The 21,155-nt window shown below is 34.6% G+C and overlaps 1 protein-coding gene across 2 annotated transcripts in view; it reads left to right on the top strand.

Annotated features, from left to right (window-relative positions):
* Positions 1-21,155, top strand: part of LOC138700088 (myogenesis-regulating glycosidase) — a 465,840-nt gene that overhangs the window by 160,820 nt on the left and 283,865 nt on the right. The window contains exon 1 of one of the 2 annotated variants that reach the window (XM_069826408.1): positions 13,101-13,255. The exons of the other annotated variant lie outside the window; for it this stretch is intronic. The gene's annotated coding sequence lies outside the window, so the exon portion shown is untranslated. Of the gene's footprint in view, positions 1-13,100; positions 13,256-21,155 lie in introns of those variants that run through there. 2 annotated transcript variants of the gene reach the window in all.

The raw sequence follows: 21,155 nt of genomic DNA, 5'->3' as shown, positions 1-21,155 counted from the left end.
ATGGGTTTTCTTTTGTAAAAGTTCCTTTGATAAAAGATCTTTTATTAAATGTAAGTGCAGCTTGTTATCTTTGATAAAAGAGTTCTATACCTTGAAACATATATGGCGGAACGCAAATATAACTAGATTGTTGCTACCACAAAAATTCTGATATCGGAGTATGAAGCAAATTAAATGTAAATAAATAATTTTTATAGTATAATATTAATATTATTAGGGCGAATCCGGAAATGCATATAGAGTGTTAGTTGGGAGGCCGGAGGGAAAAAGATCTTTGGCGAGGCCGAGACGTAGATGGGAGGATAATATTAAAATGGATTTGAGGAAAGTGGGATATGATGATAGAGACTGGATTAATCTTGCACAGGATAGGGACCGATGGCGGGGTTATGTAGGGCGCAATGAACCTGCGGGTTCGTTAAAAGTCATTTGTAAGTCAATAATATTTTATAATAATTTGTATAACTTTTCAAGTCCTCTCATTGTACCTCTTTCAATAAGTTTTGATGTATACCTCTCTTATCACGTCTTGCAATCCATGGTTTAGCCCCTGACCACATATTTATTCATGGTGTTATAAACATAACGCATAAATAACAGTATAAACAAATTGTAAACTTAACGCGTAAATATTAGTATCAACAAATCCACGGAACGTGTGTTCATTGTTGTGGAACAAGTGTTAGGAGAGATTTGTTCCTAATTTTAGGTCATGTTTGATAAAATGTTCTGAAAAGATTTCATGTAGTGTAATATACCCCAAATCCTATCTTTTATCAAAGATCTTTGATGTAATATTTTAGCATAATATTCTTTGTCAAAGAATTTTGATAGTGTAATAGCAGCCTCACAGAGACTGTAATTTCTTTGCGATGCACCATTATTTGGACTCATCTTGAAAAACAGAAATCAAATGTTTGAAACAGTAGCTGATCGTTGATCGAACCGTACATACAAGCACAAACCCGCACCAACTCAATTCATAAGTAACTGATAGCGGAAGCTTGGGCTCATGCTTTGATACAAACCAGTCCACCGCACTAAGGCCGGTTACACACTATACCGAGAGATGTGTAATGTGAAATGTGTGCCGAGAAATGCGCGAGCGAGGCGAGACAGCTTTGTCCACACACAGCGCCGAGAAATGTGTAATCGAACTAAAGAGTACAGAATAGAAAATAGTTGCCAGTGTCGCGCGGTAGCCATCTTAATTTAACCCACCATTGTATTTTTATGGCCTAGTTGTGTTGTTTTAAATTTTTTTAGTAATATTTTGATAAATTTAAATACTTCGATCCGGTGTGGTATATGGCAGAGGGAAATAAAGAGTCCAAGAACTTACCTGGAATAACCTATTACGGGTATGTATGAGAGACTAAAAGATATTATATACGTAAATATCCGGAGTTGTTATCGTCTGTAGTTTATTAATATTTAAATTTAACTTGTGTTACAGTTTTCCAAAGGATCCTGAGGTTAATGATATTCGGACACCTCGTGTTGTCGTTGCAGCACAATTTGTTCCAGTCACTTCAGGGAGGAGGATATGGATCGCACGACCTTATCATATATGTTTCAGAAAGGGGGCTGTGCAGTATATATTTGCACCCTGAAGAACCAAAGGTTAATTAGATGAATATTATACTGATAGTTAACCATAATAATATTGGTATATCTATTCACTACTGTGTATAAAGTAGGCTCGTTATGTTATATGAATTATTGTTTTCAGGAAAGAAGGAGACTAAAACGGAAGTTTGCTGAAATCTTTCTCTCCCTCTCTCTACTGTGACAGTTGTAGACGAAGTTCGGACCTCCATTATGTCATTGGAAGCTGATACTGAAAATGAAATTCGGATTCTATCGAAGAAGAATAAGGAAGTTAAGGAAAGGATAGTTTTGTGTACAAAAAGAGAATAAGATATTGCAACAGTAGTGGTAAAATCAGTGAGTAACTTGAAAGATGTGTTGGAAACTGTGAAACAGAAAATCTTGTTTGAATACGAGTTTTGTGATATGTCACGTTCCATTTCAAAGACTTTTGTATCTCTTCTCAAGAGACATATGAAAGGTTAATGGTAAAAAGCAAAAGAAACAGTGCGATGAAAACGTACCTACCGGTAACAATTAGGCCTACGTTTCTTTTCCCTAACAAAAAAGAATTTGATACAGCTCTTCTTAATCTCGGACTCTATACAAATGGTACAGCATCGTAAATGCAGTTCATTGTACAGATAAATGATATATTCATATTCTTAGCATAATATGAATAAAATGTTAATATACAAATAATTGTGTTTTTTCTATGTTTATTATGTTGTAGCCTATAGTTTGAACCTTATAAATCATCCAATTTCTTAATAAAAATATAGCAGTGGATCAAACCAAGAACCAACAGGTTAATAATACTAAAAAGGTAAGTAGTTTACATAATTTCGTGGTGCAAAATATAAATTAATGAAATATAACTTTTGTTTATTTTCTTTGAGAAGTTAAATTTTGGTTGTTACTCCATTACCATGAAAAGAAAGAGATTTATATTGCATAAAACTGCAATAAGTGTATTTGACAGACTCTTTGATGCGAAAGTGGCTCTGGAACTATGCGTTTTCAATTTTTTTTTTTCACGATCTTCAGTAACTATGACAATGTGGTCATAATAGAGGAGGTGTTGGAGCTTCTTTCATTGCACCCAATTATATAAAATATTTGGAAAAATTATCAACATCAGACGCAATAGTTCCAGCACGGATTACTAGGGAAATGACCAGTTTTCATAATATTGCATATTGGACCTAACGAGTGTTATATTTGTAACAAGTGAGGGGGCTGCAACAGTCCATTAAAATACAAAAGAATCAAATTTGTATAATTTTAATAAGTGTGGGCTACAAAATCGCATTAGAATACACAAGTATCGAAAGATTTTTTATTCTGAAAGTACAATATTTGTGGCTGCAAACCAAAACCATGTTTTTATCATATTATACAACTCGCAGAAGCTAGTGAAACGAAAGAAAATTGTGCCTTTCTTTGGTGTAATTTTTCTGGAGAAATACCATTATTCCCTCACTATATTAAACGGCATATAGGAAATTGTATTTCACTTTATCGCGAAACGGAATGATACTGTTCACTTTTTCATGACCAGGAACAGCATTCTCTTCAATCCAATAATGCAACCCCTTCATCACGAGTAGGCGTACAATGATGAAAACTGAATCCTTAATAAATTATCGTGTTGACTAGCAAGTAATACATACAGTAATATCAAGAGGAGTTATCAAGAGGAGTATCTACTCCTCTTGAGTAATATCTAATATAAAATCATATCTTTTCATTGTTAAGTATTATGTAATCATGAAGTCATAATTTCATTCGTAGCCAATATTATGTTGTTTGGCATTGCAAATTAGAAACCTAACTAATTAATGTCTGATTAAATCGGTTATCTTCTTCCATATTTATTTTCTTCTTTTATTTGAAAACCTCCACCGAATTTGGACATAACGAACAAAACTGTAAATTCATGTTTCTATAGAAAGGAAAATTATTTCAGGAGTATACTTTATTAGTGCTTTATTTACTATCACAATCATTTCACTAAACAGGGATAAACATTTATTCAGCCATTGAGTTCAATAATTTGTTATAAATAAATGCTTTAAAATTTCTTTCCTACCTACATCACATATTTTAATAATGTGATGTTACATTCCTTTATCCGACGACGTCTTCAATTTAGTATTATCATAGTTATCGTCTCGTGTATCATACTTATTTGTATGACACCGAAAAATTTCAATGGCCGATCTGACATATTAGAACAATTTAGCTGTTTTCTGAATTTAAAACAGCTGAAAAATGTTTTCCCGATGTCTGTGTGTAATCGTAATCGTTGACAGAGGTCGAATGTGTCTTGAAAAATTCGCTGAGCTAGCGATCAGAGCGAGAAATGTGTTTACCTCGCGCGAGGTGAGCGAGAAACTCGTTGTAGTGTGTGACGTTCCATTTAAAACAATGCTTTCGAGCTGACGCATTTCTCGGCGCACATTTCACATTACACATCTCTCGGTGTAGTGTGTAACCGGTCTTAACCGCTCCACAAGCAGTCCGCCGCGACCCGTGCGGTAGTGCAGGGTGACGGCACGAGCTTGTTCCGTGCGACACTGCTCAGCCCGTTGCGGTCAGCGAAGGGGAAGCCCGTGGATTTGGACAAATCTGCACGACTCTGGTTACCGTACGTATCGGTACGTACTCTTCAGAATGAACGCCGTACTTGCTAGGCAACTTCTCTGGCACATAGGTAATACGCCTTTGTGGAAGTGTAGGAAAATTAAATTCTCATCGGCTAGCCACATGACGGCATACAGTGAGCCATGACCAGACATCGGATTCTAGGGCAAATGCCTATTTTGTTTCTTTAGGAGAAAAGTAAAAATAATTATTAATATTTGTGTTTCATGGAAATTGAAAGGTATTCAAAGAGTTTTATAGTGCCCTAAAATGCCCTAAAACGGTTATTAGAGCCTAATTTGTTAATATTCGCCTAAAAATGCCTAACTCACTGTAAAGTTTCGCATTTTACTCTTACTTTTTATAATTTATACATGCATTCACTGCGAAATTTAAGGCATTTAAAAAGTGGAAAGTTTGCTTCACACCGGCCATGAAACCATTGATAAAGGAAACAAAATGTTTTGAATCTCACGACACTCGCAATAGATTTCACCGAATTTAACATGTTTGGAGGCATAAATGCCGACAAAGAATCAACCTTAGTTTTGAAGCAGGCAACAATCACAACATGTGCTGCTACCGATTCAGAGATATACTATACTATAAAAATGACTGTTTTCGGTCTGAAACCGATTAGCTGTACTGCCCTTCAGAGTGTCATAAAATCACAATTTTTGGAGAAAGAGTGTTTTTGAAATATTTATAAAAAGTCGTAAAACTGCGAATTAGTAGGGTAAACCGTTACAAAATATTTAAAAGAATGGCCCTCCTAGTGTTAACACTACCAGGAAATGCAACAATAAGTGGAACTTTGTATTTTTGTCCAATTGAATCTCAATAACAACGGTTCATTTGAATGCTCGTTAACAGTTGCTCTTTCCCTCACCTTATTTGTGTTGAGAAGTTTTGAGCGGTAGGACGTTTTCCTGTGAAGTTTAACGCGATAATGCCGAAAAATATAAGTGCAAAATCTACATTGATCCGGCAATGGCTAACAGAATATTCAGAATTCACTTATGATGGAAAAATAATATTCTGCAAGATTTGTAGCAAAAACAGGTATGTAACAATAGTTGAAATATATAAATTCTATTAATTTTAATGAGTAGGCCTATAATATTTATACATTGACTGAGCTATCCTGAGGTATAATTCTTTTTAAGACCACTACACTTTAACCTTTTAAATTCCGATAGTTAAAGTATTTGCAGGTCATTAAAATTTTGATTGTTCGAACCCACTAACTTTGTGATAGAAATACGGCAATACAACAATTAGGATTTTATTTTAATTCAGTTTACTTTACATTTTTAGATTTCGCAAGAAAAGAAGTGCCACCTAAAGCAGCATGTGCAAGGAGCGGCTCATAAGGCTAAAGCTCAGCAGAAAAATCAACTGCAACAAACTTTACTAACATAGCCTACTTCATCCAATCTCAGCAGCAATTTCTATGCTGATTTAACCAGAGCGTTTATTGCTGCTAACATTCCCTGGAATGCAATTGAAAATCCGGTTTTAAGACAGTTTTTACAAAAATACTGCAAACAAAATATCCCATCTGAGTCGACCCTAAGAAAAAATTACTTAGACAGAATATACAATGAAACTTTAGCTTCCATTCGGGAAGATATAGGTGATTCTTACATATGGGTCTCTGTGGATGAAACCTCAGATCCTATGAATAGGTATATAGCAAATATGGTAGTAGGAAAACTTAGTCCTGATGGACCTTCGATTCCACACCTCGTATGTGTTAAGGAACTTTCGAAAGTGAATAGCCAAGCCATTGCTTATTTTGTAAATAAAGGCCTACAGTCTTTATACTCAGGTAATATAGACGATTCTAAAGTTCTGTTGTTTTGTACTGATGCTGCCTCATACATGGTTGCTGCAGCTCCACTTCTTAAAACATTTTATCCTAACCTCACGCATGTAACCTGTCTAGCACATGGCCTTCACAGGGTTTCTGAAACAATCCGGAATGAATTTCCTCTTGTCAATTCGTTTATTTCTAACACAAAAAAAATGTTTTTGTAAAGCCCCATCCAGGATTTCAATATTCAGAGAGAACTTTCCAGATATCCCACTCCCACCTCAGCCGGTTGTTACACGATGGGGAACCTGGATTCAGCCAGTGGTGTATTATTCTAAGTATTTTAAAGAAGTGGTCACAGTTATTGATAAATTACCTGAAACTGATAGTGCAGCGTGTGTGAAAGCAGTGAAAGATTGTCTGAATGACTCACGAGTGAAAAGCGATATTGCCTACATAACATCAAACCTTTCCTTCATACCTGCAAGCATTGAACAATTAGAACGTGAAAAACAATCTCTTTGTAGCCAAATAGCAATAGTAAAGGAAGCTCAAGTGAACATACATTCTGCTTTGGGCGAAACTGGGAAAAAAGTTAAAAATAAGTGGGACAACGTATTAAATAAGAATGTAGGATTTTCATTGTTGGAAAAAGTATCAAGAGTGATAATGGGGGAAAGTGTAAATGTTCCAGTAAGTATTGATGTTTCTATTGTACCTAATTTAAAATTTGCGCCTCTCACATCAGTTTCGGTTGAAAGAAGTTTTTCTGCTTTCAAAATGATTCTCAGTGACAAAAGGCAAAGGTTAACTGTGGAGAACTTAGAAAAAATTCTGGTGGTGTACTGTGCAGATAATTATAATAAAGTCTGAGCATGGAACTGAATTTCAGTAACTTAAAATGAGTAATCTTGATATCAATAATCATTATTTCATTAGTTTCAATATATTAAATTTGTGCAGCTCTGTTTATAAATATAATATAGTATTCTTTTTTAATGCTTAAACATACTTTTTTGTGCGTATTTTAGTGTATAACTAAAAATTTCAGTGAAAGAAATAAGTATGATACCTTGATGTGCCTAAAATGCCTATTTTCATTAAAATACAGCCTAATTTTACAAATTTTGAGCTTATTTTAGGCGCCTAAAACTGCAATTTTTAGTGCCTAGCCGATGTCTAGCCATGACACACTTTGAACTGAACACGCAGTACATTCATATTTTGGACGCCTTGGTCCTTAAGTTTCATAGCAAGCTTCTAAAATAATTCCCTTTTGTTTAATTTTAATTTTTATTATTATTATTATTGAAGTATTTCTCGTGCCGTATATTCCACGGAAGTTCGTAGATCTCATGCACTCCTAAAAATGTTACAATAAAGTCTATTTATTTATTTATTTATTTATTTATTTATTTATTTATTATGACTTATGGGGAATTACACAGGCTAGATGCCCATCAAAGCACCTTCTTTACATAAATATACATGAACAATTTAACTTATAATTATTGATAACAATTCACATGAGCAGCAGTTATAAAATAGTTATAGACTTATGCAACTCGTTAGCAATAGAAATAAAAGAAATGAAAACATGAAAGAAATGTAGCTTATTATGTTCAGTATGGACAAACAATCAGAAATTTAATAAATCGATAATAAATTGAAGGGCGGAAACAAGGGAAAAGTTTTAATATTTTTCTCAATCTAGAGATATTAAATAGCAAATTTATTCTATATAGCCTATATTCGGGAGGATATAAAATGGAATTAGTTTACATATTTCAGGGAATCAGTATTATTTTTGTTCATAATTTTCTCTTAAATTTCATCGAATATGTCATTCTTCTGTCATTTAGCGTATGGAAATAAAAAAATTCATCTTAATAATTTAGTTAGGAACTGGAATGGACAAGGTACTTTGAATATCTTACAATATAGGAACCTAAGGAATTTATTCTGTATCAACTCGATAGAATGAGTATTGTTTTTGCAACGAGGATTCCAAATTATTGTAGCACATTCTACTTGCTTATAACTCTTAAAATAAACATTAAAAATCACGGGGCAAGAAAAAAAATTGAAGCATTAGCCATCAAGTATAATAAATTATAATCTAAAAACAAGTGGTTACTGGTACGTGAATAATTTCGAATTACAATTCCCAGTCATATTTTGTAAGCACAATTAGTAATTTGTTAAAATGTGTGGTTTGAAAGATAAATTAACCTCAAATTCGATACCTAAATTAATTAGCTATTAATTTAGACAATAAACTATACACACACTAGCCACAGTATCTTCTTTCAAGTTGTTACAGGTTTGCATTCACACGCGGAAAGTGGTGGAGTCAAGTTGATCACGTGATGGGAAAGTGGCCACAAAAGTTGACGAGTCGGCAACTCAAATTCTGCTTGACCGCCAAGTCACAACTTGACTATCTCGACCATAACACACGGGGAAAGTCGAAGGAAAGTCGACTTGCTTCAAGCACTTGATTCCTGTAAACTCTCTCATTGTACGAATAAATTGGCCTATATATGTATTATCGCAGAATTATGTTTTAGAGGAAACGTGATTTTACCTTTTCCTTGACTTTTATCTCTGGGAAACTCCAAAAGGTAAATTGCACAAAAATAATCCACATTCCCTGTGAGAAATGACAAATATGTCCGGGAAAACATTGCCTTCATTTGCAACGAGTGATAGGATTGCCATACGCCCGTGTTTTGTATTTCAAGATCCATGTCCGTGTCCGTATCCTACAAGTAAAAAATTGACAGAATGTCCGTATTTTTGAGTCGCGCTCGGAAATGAGGATAGTAATGATTGCTACATTTTTCAAGATATGACACTTACTATTTTTTACATAGTGACCAACAGTAGATGATAGCTATTATTTAGTACACTTTGGTTTTAAAGATTCATCGAAGACCAAAACATTGCAATCACAGATTACGAAGCACATTTACAGGAGATCCGTCATGGCAGACAGCTAAATGGTAACTGGCGATATTGTCATTGAAGGTGTAATGAAACAAGAAATTTCGATGGAAATATTCCTGAGTAGTCTTCCTGGATTCAAGTGGGTTCAGGTTATGAATTACACTAAGGCACCTGAGTTTATAAATTCACTCGTTCCTAATCCTATTCTATCATCAATATTGACAAACTCTTTGATGAGGTCGTGTTTGTATTTAATACAGTATAGGTCTCGCAAGCAGGGAATACACATCACACGACATTGCTACTAAGAGTGATGTCAATATCTAATTCAGTAGATTACTGCAAAGTTCAGTGTTGTTCTTATCAAACCTGGTAAAAAGAAGACCTATCACAATGGATAGTTATCCTTTCCTTAATTTTTAATAGCAATCACAATGGATAGTTATCCTTTCCTTAATTTTTAATAGCAACAGCAATGAATTTTGAAGTAATATACTGAATTACATCATTATCTCACCGTTAACAGCACATCTGCTGTCCTCTGTACTTTTCGTATCGTATCCTATCGTATGTTGAGTTTTAAAACATTTTGGAAGCTTAACACTAGTTCAACGTCTTTTTCGCAGTGAGTATAGTGTTCGGAGAACTCGGAATTATAAGTTGATAAAATTATGACATCGCATGTTTTGAAGAAAGTGGATGTGTTAACATGCCATGCACTGGTGGCCGTAGGCGTGTTCTCGAAACGAAGCTACAGCATTTAACGCTGCTATGATAGGAAGTCCCAACAAGAGTCTCAGACAACTGTCCGCATATATGACTATGCCTTACACAACTTATCAACGTGACTTGAATCCACAACCGGATGTAACGTGATCAGGCATTATGCAATGTGGTTCTCTAGAAACGGATGATATTTTGGTATTCATATGGAATTGCAATAGGAAAACAACGTAAGAAATGTATTATGGTAATAAATGATTGAAATAAGTTTAGTTTTGTCCTTTAAATGTGCAGAAATTTGATTCGAACAAATGTAACTTTTTATTCTGCAAAGGAATTTTACAATGTTACATTTGTTCAGATCAAATTTCTGCATATTAAAATTCTTTCAATCATTTATTAGCTATCATCTCTTAAACGACTGAGCATATTGAGAATTAAATCAATGGCTTTCCCAAAACACGATATGAAATTTTTCATATAAAATAATTCTTATCTCGAAAGTGAAGAATAAACGAGAAAAATATTGAATTAAACTTTTCTGTTTTAAATATATCAAAGATAGCCCCTGAAATTAATGACATTACTTACGATTCACGCTGTATAACCACAACCACAAAATTTCTTGTAAAAGTGCAGGAGTTCTCAAAAGACTCCAACTGCCCATCTACGTTAACTTCTCCAACGTGCCTAACGGAGGGATAAATCAATATTGTATGCAGAATTTGTAGGTCTACATTGAATGAACCACTGGTTAAGGTGCTGTTTTGACGCTGCGTTGAATTCTCGGTTGCGAGTTCTAATTCCGTTTATAGTATTGTGATGACCTATATTGTATTTTATACCTCTGATTGAGGTTCTGCCTGATATGTACATCTATTATTAGGCAGTACATCTGACTTGACGATATGTGTCAGATGAAGAACAATACACTTATTGTTTGTATGCACCTGAAGTCTGATTAGTGTAATTTGTAGCTAGTCAGCTATGTATAAAATGGAGGAGGACAGGAACTGGCGACCCTAACCAATTGTCTCCTGGGCTAGTTGCCTCATAAATGGTGCCTTGTTGGTAGGGTTACCATGAGAAGAAATTCTATAGGAGGACATGGAATCTAAAATAAGAGGACATTGCTGAAAAAAGGAGGACTTTTAAAAATTGGTATGAACAAAAATAAGTAAAGATACAAACAATGACTCACCTTAGTCAAGTTTCTCACTAGTTGCTGGATCAGTATTACATCTGTACCCTACTTATCGTTGGAACCCACTTTGTGCACAAGAGCCTGAAGAGACAAATATATCTTACAACAAATAACTATGGAACTGTTCACAGGACATGTCCTTGAAACTATATTTAATCATGATGATACCTCTGACTGTCTCCGTTAGCATGCGATTTCGTTCTTTTGTCCATTGAGGAGATATCAGGGAAAATATTCTCTCAGTACTTCCATTGTGACTTGGGATAAATAAATAGAACTGACATATTTTTAAGAGTTCTGAGAAAGTTTCAGTGCTCGCAGCACTATTGGAATTGAAGAATTTGTACCATTGTTTATCTAAATTTAAATCTGTTTCCAAATTAAGTTGATTGGCATATCTTTGTACATTGCAGAACAAAATTGATAAAATAGCTTGGAACGTGAATAGTGACGTTTTTAGAGTGTAAGAATTCAATGAATGTCAATAGGTCATCATATTTTCCGTTTTTTTTTGTGCTCCAGCTTCAACCATTGAAAGCAATTAAATTCTTTCACAGGTTTTCACCATTTGTTTAGATCAGCGTTGACAAAACTCGAGCTGCGATGATTACATGCGACAGACAGCCTATGAAGTAAGGAGACGGACGAGATGTACTTTGCATGAAAACTACAACCAGTGGTGGTTCCTGTAGTAACATCTTGATCAATCTCACGGATAAAAATCTCAAGCTTTGCTGTATCAGTAATGTCACTGCTGTCATCAAGAGCCAGTGAATAATATACGATTTTTCTTGCTTCTTTTTTTAACCTTCCTCTTGAATATAATCAGGAATTTTCTAAATTCTTCTCTCAATACTTGGTCGAGAAATTCGTAGTTTTTTCAAAATTAAAAACTTCTTATGAACAAGTTATTTAAGCTATTTTAATTGTTACTCTTTTGAGAAATTCTGTTCTATTAAAAGACTTTAGAGCACGAGATATTTCAAACCCATTAGGTAGCTGACTTTCTTACATTTATTTATCTCATCTTTCTCTTCCTGGCTATGATTTAAGACATGTCAATTCCTGGCGTTTAACATTTCGTTGGTACATAATATTGAATCAGTTTTCTGCATTATTATTATTATTATTATTATTATTATTGTTATTATTATTATTATTATTATTATTATTATTATTATTAAATGAATAACTAATAAATAGATTAATAAAGATTAAGAAGATTAAAATTGAGATAAAACCTAATAATTTTCTCCTTCTAGGAGAAGATCTAAAATATCAATATTCATGCACGTACAGAAGAATTATAGAAACACATACTTAGTGATCAGTAATAATAATAATAATAATAATAATAATAATAATAATAATAATAATAATAATAATAATACATTATTCAGCGTGGCAATTAATGTTTCTATATAATCCTAATTGGACCGTTGAGCAAAGTAAACGTATTACATTTTGTCTGACAGAACAACAAAAAAAGTTCTCCTTCTCATTCTTTACGAAACCATTTCTTACTGCTTGTAGAGACAAAGTTTGTAGAGCGACATCATACCGCCACTGCTTGCCTTCATTACATGAATGAAACACACAGCAATGTACAGGAAACTCCTCGTACCCATTTGAATGAATGTGATTACACGATCTAATCACGACACCCGCTTTGGTCACCGCTGGGTTAGATATTCTATGCATAATATCGTACATTATTCAATATTCATATTAATTCTAATTGAAATGCGAAATGGCGGACATTTCAATTTTTTTAAATGCCTGCCGGACAGGATCAAATTGTTAAAAAAGAAGCCATGTCCTCTTTTTGCCGGACGGATGGTAACCCTACTTGTTGGTATCACTTGTGAGGTTCAGACCTGTCTTCGGACAGTTGACTAAACGTCAACATTAGTGTAGATTAGGGATTGTGTTGACTCACGTGAAGTCAGTCTGTGTGCTCGTCCAGTTTGATTAGGAGAGTCAGACACGGATACAGGGAAATCCGTCAAGGACATCGCCTTCGATAGATATAAATCGGCAACATCGCGTTTCGTCATTTCCTACTTTACAATGGCAGTGAACCTTGATCTTCAGATCGATTCGTAAAATGTTTATGTCCGTCGTCAATTACAGAATGGAATAGTACCCGACGTGTCAGACGAGATGGCAGATTACAGTTACGGGGCAGTGTAACATGCAGCATATCAGTTCCTTCCAACTCAGTTCTCAGTAGTTTTACGTAGTTACGTAAGAGAAGGGTTTTCAAGACGCCGCATAAGGAATTACAGTAGTAAGCAGGTTCATGTTCCTAACTCTTTGCTTCTAAGGTAAGGACATCAATAAAACGATTGGCATGATTGTAACCATAATTTTATTATTCATATTATATTTATTCCCATGAAAACATTTTATAACAGTGTGGCAAGCATCAAAGAGTTAAGTAGTGTGAAGGAGTTTGCTTCTTACCATTATTATTAGTACTATATTATTATTATTATTATTATTATTATTATTATTATTATTATTATTATTACTACTACTACTACTACTACTACTACTACTACTACTACTACTACTACTACTACTACTACTATATTTGCTCCTATTATACTTACGGCACTAAATACGCCTACGAACGTAAGTAATGAAGCAATGCCATTACGCAGAAATTTTTTTGTGACATACCGGATATCAGATTGGGTCGTTGGTGTGATAGTAATAATGATGATGATGATGATGATAATAATAATAATAATAATAATAATAATAATAATAATAATAATAATAATAATATTTGGGGCTAAGAGGGATGAAGTTATAGGGGAATGGAGAAAGTTACACAACACAGAACTGCACGCATTCTGTTCTTCACCTGACATAATTGGGAATATTAAATCCAGACGTTTGAGATGGGAAGGGCATGTAGCACGTATGAGCGAATCCAGAAATGCATATAGAATGTTAGTTGGGAGGCCGGAGGGAAAAAGACCTTTTTGGAGGCCGAGACGTAGATGGGAGGATAATATTAAAATGGATTTAGAGAGGTGAGATATGATTGTAGAGACTGGATTAACCTTGCTCAGGGTAGGGACCGATGGCGGGCAATGAGGACGGCAATGAACCTCCGGGTTCCTTAAAAGCCGTAAGTAATAATAATAATAATAATAATAATAATAATAATAATAATAATAATAATAATAATAATAATAATAATAATAATGGTTTATTTTAACTGGCAGAGTTAAGGCCATTCGGCCTTATGTTCCACTCAACTAATATGATACAAAATTACTACATTGCTATAAACAAAACATAGTTGATATGGAGGCAACACGGGCACACGGGACGGCACCGCTTACCCTTTACTCATTTCAGCGAGTGCTGACGACCACTGATCTAGAACTATAATAAAAAGAGCAGATTTGTGTGTTTGTCGAATGCACATCATCACGCTTACGAAAACGAACTTTTCAGTGCCAATAATTTATTTTGTGTGTACAAAGTTGGAATTTTTGGAGGAAGAAGATAAGGAAGATAACCGTTTTGTGAAGTTTATTCAAATATTTAGTTAACGAAAACGGAAGTAGAGAAAATTTGTGTGATAAGCGCTGCTGTTGTGTACGAGAGATAGAAGGCCGAGAAAAATAGCTCCGTAACTTTTGATTGAAGTAGTTCTAGAAAATCCTTCAAAATATCAATATTGTGTTATTCAATAGGCCTATGTGAAAGTAAAATATTTTTGGTATAAAAAACATAAAATTGATTTTAAAGATTACAATTTTAAAGAAATTAGTCTATAATTTTTAAGATCAGTTTAATAAGTGCAATTTATAGCTATTGCAAATAGATATACAATGATATAAGACTATAATATAAAAGTGCGGAGAGGACACTATTCCTAATTAGTATGGAAGTTGGATCACGATTATGCGAATTTTGCAATTGCCGTTCTAGCAAGTGTGTTACGCGCTGTTTTTTTCTATGAAAGTGGAAGAATCAGGCGCGGTTGCAGTTAATTGAACAGGTGATTCACCAACAAGCCATTTTTACACAAAGTATAGAACCTATAATAATAATAATAATAATAATAATAATAATAATAATAATAATAATAATAATAATAATAATAATAATAAACTTTGCAGGGATGAATAATAGTGCACAATAAAACCGATAACCTCTAGTGTAGATTGGTAAAAATTACGACAAATGAACAAATCAAATACTTTATGACTCAAGTTGAGGATGAGGCATGTAAGCGAGGAGGTATTTCCCACAAAAGAGTCAAGTTGGATAGGCATGTATTATGGTTTTCTTTCTTCTCTTCCTCTTTTATTTTTTTATTTAAAGGCCCCAGAACCGACAGCCAAAGAGGAATGGAGGTAATCCTACTAATGATAATAAAGTAGTAAATATTAAGAATTTTGCTGTGGATATTTCTTCAGCTTCATAACAATTGAACATTAATATATCGTATCATCAATCATCACTGTTGTTATACAGAATGAACCGTATGTAATGTCATTAATTTCGAAAGGTTATTCTTTGAGATATTTCAAACAAATCGTTCAATGCAATTTTGCTGGTTTTTGCTGCGTTTTGGAGATAAAAATTGTTTTATAATAAACATTTCATTGCGTGTTTTGGTAAAACCATTGATTGAATTTCTAATATGCTCAGTCAGTTTAAGAGCAGTAAATTATGATAATATGCGGATGACGTGAATATGTTAGGAGAAAATCCACAAATGATTAGGGAAAACACGGAAATTTTACTTGAAGCAAGTAAAGCGATAGGTTTGGAAGTAAATCCCGAAAAGACAAAGTATATGATTATGTCTCGTGACCAGAATATTGTACGAAATGGAAATATAAAATTTGGAGAATTATCCTTCAAGGAGGTGGAAAAATTCAAATATCTTGGAGCAACAGCAACAAATATAAATGCCACTCGGGAGGAAATTAAACGCAGATAAATATGGGAAATTCCTGTTATTATTCGGTTGAGAAGCTTTTGTCATCTAGTTTGCTGTCAAAAAATCTTATAGTTAGAATTTATAAAACAGTTATATTCCCGGTCGTTCTGTATGGTTGTGAAACGTAGACTCTCACTTTGAGAGCGGAACAGAGATTAAGAGTATTTGAGAATAAGATTCTTAAGAACATATTTGGGGCTAAGCGGGATGAAGTTACAGGAGAGTGGAGAAAGTTACACAACGCAGAACTGCACGCGTTGTGTTCTTCACCTGACATAATTAGGAACATTAAATCCAGACGTTTGAGATGGGCAGGGCATGTAGCACGTATGGGCGAATCCAGAAATGCATATAGAGTGTTAGTTGGGAGACCAGAGGGAAAAAGACCTTTGGGAAGGCCGAGGCGTAGATGGGAGGATAATATTAAAATGGATTTGAGGGAGGTGGGATATGATGATAGGAAATGGATTAATCTTGCACAGGATAGTGACCGATGACGGGCTTATGTGAGGGCGGCAATGAAGCTGCGGGTTCCTTAAAAACTATTTGTATTATGATAATAAATGATTGAAAGAATTTTAGTTTTATCCTGTAAGTGTGCAGAAATTTGATCCGAACAAAATGTAACTTTTCGTTCTGCAAAGGAATTTACAATGTTACATTTGTTCGCGTAAAATATCTGCACATTAAAATTCTTTCAATCACTTATTATTATATCTCTTAAATTGACTGAGCATGTTGGGAATTAAATCAATGGCTTTCCCAAAACACGATATGAAATATTTCATATAAAACAATTCTTATCTCGAAAAAAAAAGCGTAAACGAGAAAAGTATTGTATTAGACTTTTTTTGTTTGAAGTATCTCAAAGAATTACCCCCTGAAATTAATGATAATGACATTACTTATGGTTCACACTGTATACATTATTTGTCCATTAGAATTTGTGAAATATTTACAATAATGAGTGAATCAGAAGTGAAAAGTTTATGCAAAGTACTAGCTATCACTGTTATACGAGTTGATGCAAGTGACATGAGTAGGGACGAGAATTTCGTGCACTATAAAATTCCAGAATATGCATGCATTCATGCACTATCAAACTATGAAACATGCACGATCAAGCGAAAAATACATTGAAATATGCACTTTCATTTTTGTTCCAAATTTCTCATTTCACTTCACTTTTTTTTTTTTTTTGCACAGTTAACTAATAACAACATTTCTAAATTGGTTTCTGTGAGGTTCCTTTGCTTATCAGGCAACATATGTTTTTGTAGGCAGAGAATAACCTCTACATCGCAAGAAGTTATGGTGCAAACTTAAATGAACATATTTGTGACAGTGCCAGGTCAAATTCTTCATTCAAGTTTTCACCACAAATAACCTAATTCACTGAACAAAAGAATCCGTAGTCGGGTTAGTGTTTATTTTAATGTTTTACAAAGAACAACTGTCGTAGAAAATATTCGGTAACAGAATAGCAGTGCTTGCGTCTTTACTGCAACAATTGCAGAATGCGACATCCCCATATGGTCTAATATTAATCTTTTCCTTTAATCCACTGTGCAAAGAGTACAGTTTTGAGACCTTTAATTGGAGGCATATTAGAACCACATTAACACATGCATACAGAATAAACAAGCATATTAACCACTTACGAGGTTCACACACTGTAAAGACAGCTTAGCGAATGATTTCAATTTTAGAAGAATCTAAATTGCTACTGGTACTGGAAAAGGAAGAGTATTTATAACCTCCCTGAAAGAGGTTGCTTTTGACCTAAATTATTTGTCGGCAATTTCCTTGAACCCACTATATTTCCTCTTTACCATTCTCAAAATATCCAACGCAATGAATCCATTTATGACATGCAGTCGTCGATAAAGTGTTGTAAAAGTGAATTCCGTCCAGGGAAAGGTCCTCTAACATCATATTGTGAAAATGTTAACATTTTATTTAATTTTTCTGTTATTTAGTTTTTTTTTTCTTTCCCTACGTCAATCCTGATTCCTGAAGTTAAGAGAAGAGCCATAAAAATCAAGAAACTGAGGTGTCCATTCAAAACATTAAAACATGCATTTAAACTGAATATGATGTATATTATATGCATGATTTAGCTAAAAATTGCTTAAATATGCATTATGCATGGTTTTATCCCCCAAAAAAGGCCAAAACATGAAAAAATATGCACGGAAAAAGTACACATATTTGGAAACGGAAATTAATAAAATGGATAAGTACTAAGTTTGAGCTATGTCCTATGTTCCTATAAAAACATGTCTCTAGACATGAGACAGTGCAGGAGATAGCACTCCGTCCATACTACTCCACGCCTTGTGAGCACGAGTTTGAAAGCATGCAGTAAAGAGTAAAGAATGAAGTTGCCCTAAAACACAAATACTTCAACCAAACTACAGGTATTTCAGACCAACTTCAGAATCTCTCCGTCTCTGTCACGCGCGCACATGCACGCATGGACAACACGAAAAACACACCCACAAACACACGGACTACGTACGCACGTAGCTTGACTCACCAGACCAGGGGCGTATTTTGCGGACTACCGGGGCTACCGGCGGTAGCCCAAGGAAAGTACAAAAGAAAAAGTTTATAATATAACATAATGTAATAATTTTGTATTATTAGTTTTACCACAGTAATTAAAATTAAAGTAATTGTTAGATTTATATGCGCTCTCTGCTCTCGAAAAGAAACAAGTTGTCAAGGCGGCATCACTGGAGAAACCGCTTGCTACGTGAGGTAGCCTGTGACCGTACCGCGCATGCTGTCCGGTCGCACAACTGCCCATCCCCCCGCTCTCTTCTGTTTCCATCGTGCAGTGTAAGGCCGGGTGAGTTGCCGCTCTCGTGATCGGTTTCTTCGCAGGCGCGAAGCAACAATACGCTTAGCACGCTAGATCATGAATGTAATTGAGTTCTTGCAGTGCAGTATTTTAAATTTGTGATTTGTTCGAGTGTCTAAGAGTTATATTAATTGTGAATTATTAAGTTTTTAATTTCTCAATTAAGTGATATTGTGAAAAATATGGCAGAACAAGTTTCTGGAGAGGTTTGTGTTGAAAATGACTGTGTAATAGACGGTTTATTAAAAGTGCCTTTTAACCGTCGTACATACAACGAGGAAGTTGAAATTGTGAAAATGGAAAGACCAACTCCTGAGTTAAATTTGTCCATGGACGTAAAAGAAAAACAGCGTGAGTACACACGCCATTTCACTTCAACATCATATGGTAAGTGGAATTGGTTGTGTGGTAGTTCTAAACTGTCTAAACTATTTTGCTGGCCATGTTTGTTATTTAGCCGCGAAACTAATTTGTGGTCAACAGAGGGTTTTCTAATATCAACTCCCTTCGAACGGCAGTCCTACAACACGACAAATCAAAAGCTCATATTTGTAGTAGCATGAACTTTGCAAACTTTGGGAAGACAAGAATTGATTTACACCTAGATAAGCAAAAAGGTCTACATATCAACCAACACAATGCTCCTGTGGAAAAAAAATCGGGAGATTTTACTGCATCTTATTAACGCAGTCTGCTTTCTAGGAAAACAAGAATTGGCTTTTCGGGATTATAATGAGAGTGTGGAATCAGACAATAGAGGAAATTATATTGAATATTTAAGTTCCTTAAGTGAATTTGACCATTTACTGGCCAATCATCTTGAGAGTTCAACAGTATTTCGTGGTACTTCTCCCGCAGTTCATAATGACTTAATATTTGCTATAAGTGGGGTTATGATAAAGAACATAAAATCTGAAATAGAAGAAGCACCTTTTGCGGCCATTGTTGTTGATGAAACAAGTGACTGCTCTAATCAGAGTCAATTGTCCACTGTTTTAAGATACGTCGATAGTACTGCCAATGTTCAAGAACGGTTTATAGGATTCACAAATGTCAGTTCGGGCAAAAACTGCTGCTGCTTTGTTTCAGCATGTGGAAGGTGTTATAGCAGAATACAATGTCGGCAATAAGTTAATTGCACAGACATACGCGATAGTGCTTCAGTTATGGCGGGAAATATTAATGATTTAAAAACAAAAGTTCAAGGAAAGTATCCTCAAGCACTATTTGTCCATTGTTACAGCCATGTTCTCAATTTAGTTTTGCAACAAACTACTTCACCCATTCCAGAATGCCGCATTTTTTTTTCAAAACACTGTCGGGTTTAGCTGCGTTTTTCTCATCATCTCCTAAAAGATCAGAAAAACTCAAGAATTTATGAAAAAGAAACTCCCAAAAGTAGCACCAACTACATGCAATTTTACATCTCGGCTTGTAAATACAGTAAAGTAATACAGAGAACAACTGACTGCTTTCTTTGAAAATATCATTTGTAATGACTCTGAAGAAAACTGGGTTGATGATGTAATTGTGCAGGCTCAAGGATATTTGTATTTCTTCTTGAAGTCAATGCTAGAGTGTTCGCACATACAGATGTGCTCTACAATATTCTTCAGACAAAAAGTCTAGACATAGCATACTGCTTGCAAGAGGTATCAAAGTTAAAAAATACTATATTCGAGTTCAGACGTAGTGGGTTTCCGTCCCTATGGAGTAATATGGAAAATTAAAATTCTTCAGCCAATACAATGGAACCACCATTAAAGCGAAGAAAAGGAGATGATGAATTGAAATACAGGCAGCTGTACTACAGCATACTAGATCGTATGCACATGGAAATTACTGACAGATTTTCTGATTATGGAAAGCTTCAGTTCACATATCTTCTAGATTCTCAAAAATTTTCTGCTTATAGAGGAAACTTCCCGAATGAGGCACTAAACAAATTATTTCACTCCTATAACAGTCACTTTTATCAAGTACGTTCGAAAAATGAATTAAGTGTAATATATTCAGCAGAGGTCTTTGATTTTTCGAACAAACCTATCCATGAAATATTATCTGCCATATATGAAAACCAGCTGAACCAAGTTATTCCTGAAGTCCTTAAATTGGCAACATTAATTGTGACAATACCAGCTACGTCAGCATCAGTAGAAAGAACATTTTCTGCGTTGAAGAGAATAAAATCATACTGTAGATCAACTCATACGTAAGAACGTTTATCCGGCTTGGCACTGATGTCCATTGAAAAGTCATTTCTATAGAAACTTCGCAAGCGGCCCAACTGTAATTTCAATGACGAAGTCATCAAAGTATTTTCGTCCCAATCAAGACGTCTGGAATTCATATATAAATAGGTAAGGAATTTTATTATAGGGACTTT

The sequence above is a fragment of the Periplaneta americana genome, chromosome 5 (genome assembly GCF_040183065.1).
Source record: "Periplaneta americana isolate PAMFEO1 chromosome 5, P.americana_PAMFEO1_priV1, whole genome shotgun sequence".
Taxonomy (NCBI): domain Eukaryota; kingdom Metazoa; phylum Arthropoda; class Insecta; order Blattodea; family Blattidae; genus Periplaneta; species Periplaneta americana.
The sequence above is the reverse complement of the archived record's forward strand: the minus strand, read 5'-3'. Positions and strand labels throughout refer to the sequence as shown.